Genomic DNA, 5,230 nt, shown 5'->3' with positions numbered 1-5,230 from the left:
CCCATCCTCATTCCCTCAAAATGAGGGAGCAGCACTTTGGGTCTTAGAAATCTGGGTTTCCCTGGCTCCACAATAGAGGACTTTGATGTTAAAATATAGGATTCAGAAAATACTGTTTTTGAATTAGAGGAGAGTAAGAATATTTAGTGTCAAATGAGTAGAAATAAATTGTCCTAGAAAGAGTTGGGGTTCTTGAGACCATTAGCATTTTACTCTTCATGCAGCACTCCAGAAGTAGCAGAGCCTCTGAACAGTATGACTGTGTGTATGTGTGGCATAAAGCATGATGTTCTGGGACCAAGGAGAAAGCCCTGCAACAAAATTAGACAAGGAGAGTGTGGATGTTGTCACCAGAGAAACTTACTCTCAAATGGATCATGCAAACTGAGCAAGGAGAAAAAGCAGACTGAGTCCACTTAGAGCTGTGCTGTCTAACATGGTAGCCATACCCACACACGGATATTTAAATTTGAATTTAAATGGGTTATAATGAGATAAAATTAAAAATCTAATTCCTAATTCACATTAGCCACATTTCAAATTCTCAATGGCCACCTGTGGCTAATGGCTACTATATTAAACCTCACAGATAGATCATTTCCATCATCACAGAAAGTTCTATTGGACATATTTTCCCTAGACCCTATGCCATACTAAGGAGGGCAAAAATTAAAATGACTGAAATTTCATTTCACATTAATATATGATTTAGAAAATTAAGAAACATGGCATTTCTTGGATGCCCAGTTTTGAGGAAAAAATTTTTATTATCCCCATTAGATATTCTTTCTCTCTCTTTTTCTCTCTTTCTTTTCTTTTCTTTTCTTTCTTTCTTTCTTTTTCTCTTTCTTTTCTTGTTTCTTTCTCTCTTTCTTTTCTTCTCTCTTTCTCTCCTTCTTCTTTTTTCCCTCAAAATGCATTCCTATAATTCTCAAAATGTTATGTGAAAAGTGCCCACAACAAAAAAGAAAAGTAAAAAAGTTCATGTGGCATCTGATATTGTAATGAACTACAACTGAAAGCAGATATTTCCTTAAAAGTTAGTATTTTCTCTTAAATTTGATATGAACATTTCTTTTCTAGTACCTGCAGATTCAAAGAAGAGGGGGAAAAATCACTCCCTCTGAAAACAACTAGAAAAACCACAAAAAAAAAAGTATAAAAGAAACATTTATTTGAAGGATTTGGACATCTTTGTAGGCAGTAAGAAAAGGAGATTTGACCACAGAAGTGAGTCAAGCATTCAGGCCCTCTTTACCCTAGAAATCTTTACTAATGCTGACAGTAGGTGTTTACTAATGCTGATAGTATTACTAATGTATGAGAAGCTGAACTGAGCTTCGATCAGAGTCATAGGTATGGAAGAAGTAGAATTGGAATTTACAGAACACCAAAGAGGAGTTTCCTTGGCAAACACCACAAAGCTCCAATGGGAACTTCCATAAAGGGCTACACACTATGAATAAGGGTAAACCAGAAATGGATCAGCCCTCACAGGGATGAATGAAAGCTCAGCTTTAAATTCTATCAATACTTCAGTGAATTGAAGCAATCTGGAATTATTAATACACCTAACCTAGTAGTCTGCCAAAAACAAACTAAATTTACTCTGGAAGAATATATAATAATATTTTTCAGGGCTTCAAATTATCTCTATAATGTCTCACATATAAAAACTAGAACTTACTGAAAATAAGTGAGATTATAAGGATATAAGTTTATATGACCCAAACTCTACAGATATAATAGATTATTTCTCACAAGAAATTCAAATAATGAAGATACCAAAAACAAATTTTACAACAATTATTACTCTGTTCAAGTAATTAAATTGAGAATTTTGAAGGAAAACTGAAATTTTTTTAAAAACTGAAAATTCTATAACTGAAAAATACAACAGAAAAAATTAAGAATTCAACGAATGAGTTACAGTTGAAGAGAGACTAGTAAACTGGAAGACAAATTAGAAAAAATATTCTAACTAAAGCACAGATATTGTAAAGAATGAGAAATGTATAAAAAGGTATATGGAAAATATAAGCCATGATACATAGGCATAATATATATTTATTTGAAGCCATGTACAGAGGGAAAATAAAGGAAATGATGCAGAAACAATATTTAAACAGAAAATGGCTGAGAACACTCTAAAATTGGCAAATGACATTAAGCAATAGATTCAATAAGCTCTGTGAAATCTAATCAGGATAAACAAAAACAATAACAGCAATAATAACATCAAAAAATTACGTAGAAACATCATAGTAAAACTTATGAAAACCAAAATAAAGGCAAAGAGCTAATATCATTCCACTCTCCCTAGCTGTGTGGTAGCCTTGGAGATCATAAGCTTTGCAACTAGAGTATCTTAAAAAGCAGTAGCCTTGGTGCCACTGAAAGAGAAAAACTTCATTTGGAGCTCCTGAAAAGACCCATCCCAGACAACTGTCACCATTTAACCCTTTTGGCAGTTCATAGAAAAGCTCTCTTCTCAGAGCTTGTATTTTTGTGACCTGACTCAGAGCTGTGAGATCAATGTTATTTCCAGTGCATTTGTAAAAAAATAATAATAATAATAATAAAATCAACAATGGTTTAATAACATAGCTGCTTGAGTCAGCATTATGAGTTGGGGCTAACAAGTGGCTGGTTGAAAATATAAAGAAATACTTGAAAATGACATGTCCATATGGGACTTTGATAAACCCCAACGTATACCTGGGAATCTAGAAGGTCGTGCACATACACAGAGCTGTATATGTCCAGGGTTAGGGGCTGGCCCAGGAAATATCTAAAAAAAAGCCCTAACCTAATACTTGTGATTTACCTTTAAGTTCTGCGTGAGCAGGAACTAAAGGTTAAAGAAAAGTTTTAAACTGCCTGTTGGAGCGTGGAAAGCATACCCCAACGCACACACAGACACACACACCTTCAGCAGAGGCTGGGAGATATACACATTCATGACACTTTAGAAAATCTCTGTCTAATCGTTAGAGTAGCACTTAGCTAACTGAGCAGAGACTCCAGTGGCCACGCTCAACAAAGATTACAGGCTTTAGAGAATTAGTTCAGGAAAGCCACTAAACAAACAAACAGCAACAACAACAGCAAAGAACAAGAACAAATGTTGCGGACTGGATTTCCAGAGTTGACACATTGTATTATTTAAGATGTCCAGTTTTTACACACAAAGCAGCAGAAAAGTATGGCCTATTCACAAGAAAAATAAATGAAAACAATAGAAATTGTCCCTGAGGAAGTCCAAATGTTTGTATTACTAGACAACTAGCACAGCTTAGCACAGTTAGACAACTCAGAGGGGCATAACTTAGTTGTTATAAATATCTTCAAAAAACTAAAAGAAACTATATATAAAAAATTAAAAGACAGTATGAGAACAATGCCTCACCAAATAATATGAATAGAGACATAAAAATTATTTTAATGAAGAACAAATTGAATTTTTAGAGTGGAAAGATACAATAACAGAAATTAAAAATTCACTAAAGAGTCTCAACAGTAGCTTTGAGTAGGCAGAACAAACCAGCAAATCTAAAAACAGATCAAATTAAATTATCCCATCAGAGGAATGGAAAAAAAAGAAGAAAAATAAACATAGGCTCAGAAACCAGTGAGACACCATCAAGTGTACCAACATACGCATAATGTAAGGTTCAGAAGGAAAGGAGAGAGAATGAAAGGGGGAGAAAGAATAATTGAAGAAATTATGGGCAAAAATTTCCCAAATTTTGTGAAAAGAATTTATCTGCACATCCAAGAAGCTCAACAAATTACAAGCAGCATAAACTAAAAGAGATTCACACATTGATTATCTCATATTCAAGCTGTCAAGGGCCAAAGGCAGAGAGAAACTTAAAATCAGCAAGAAAAATGTAGCTCATCATTACCAGGGATCCTTGAAAAAGACAATGTTGACTTCTCATGGGAATCAATGGAGTTGAGAAGGCAATGGGATAACATATTCAAAGTGCTTGAAATAATAGCCAAGAATTTTATATCCAGCAAAAATAACCTTCAAAAATTAAGGAGAAAGGTGGTTCCACACACAAACATGGGTCATATTATCACAGAAGTGGATAGCTGGGCAGTAGTAGTGTTTTTTCTTTGGCAGAGTAAAGTACTCTGTGTAGATCTTGACTCTTCAGTGTCTTCCCTCTGGAATTATACAAAGTTCAAAAAAGATGTCCTTCATCCTTTGAAAAGAGCTTATTGTAAAAACAAAAAAAATAGATGTCTTAAGGATATGACTCCAAGACCACTGTATTTTCTCCAGAAGGTCACTTGCACCAAGTTGAATGTACCATGGAAGCATCAAACATGCAGGCACCTGTTCAGGAATTTTCTCAAGCAATGATGTTTTGCTTGCAGCAGAAAGACACAACATCCACAAGCCTCTTGATGAAATCATTTTCTCCAAAAATATTTATGGACTCAGTGAGGACATGGCTTGCAGTGTGGCAGGAAATGCTAATGTTCTGACTAATAAACCAAGGCTCATTGCTCAAAAAAGTATTTATAATGGTTTCAGAAGCCAATTCCTATGAGCAGTTGGTTACAGCACTGTGTAATATCAAACAAGCTTATACACAGTCCGGAGGAAAACGTCCCTTTGGTATTGCATTACTGTACATTGGCTAGAATAAGGACCATGGCTTTCATCTGTATCAGAGCGGCTCTAATGGAAATTATGGGTAATGGAAAACCTTATGCATTGGAAATAATAGTGCTGCATCTGTGTCAGTGTTAAAACAAGAATGAAAGGAAGAAGAAATGACTTTGAAGTCAGAACTTGGTTTAGCTATCAAAGTGTTAAATAAGGACATGAATGTTAGCAAACTGCTGAAAAAGTGGAAATTGCCATATTAACAAGAAAGAATGAAAAAACATAATCAGAGTTCTCAAAACAAAGTGGAATAGTTGATCAAAAACCATGAGAAATAAGAAACTAAAGCTAAGCATGAGAAGAAAGAAAGAGAACATAAATAAAAAGATAAATAAAAGACAAAATATTGGGATTTTAGAACTCATTCAGGGTGCAATTTCTGTGTAAAAGATTTCCTAATCTTCCAACCTGAGAAAGCTTTGAATTTTTTTTTAACTTGTGCAAAACATCACATTCTGAATTGTATGCTGGTCATTTCTGAATACTTTATTGTAATGATGATTATTTTCATGGACATTTTAATCTTATTTTTGTTGGAATAAAACT

General features: G+C 34.3%; 1 pseudogene; it reads left to right on the top strand.

Annotated features, from left to right (window-relative positions):
• The first annotated feature begins 4,251 nt into the window (after positions 1–4,251).
• LOC123648245 lies at positions 4,252–5,019 on the top strand (annotated as a pseudogene).
• Positions 5,020–5,230: the final 211 nt, after the last annotated feature.

This window comes from Lemur catta, chromosome 12 (genome assembly GCF_020740605.2).
Source record: "Lemur catta isolate mLemCat1 chromosome 12, mLemCat1.pri, whole genome shotgun sequence".
In the NCBI taxonomy this organism is placed as follows: domain Eukaryota; kingdom Metazoa; phylum Chordata; class Mammalia; order Primates; family Lemuridae; genus Lemur; species Lemur catta.
This window is presented reverse-complemented; position numbering and strand designations above follow the sequence as displayed.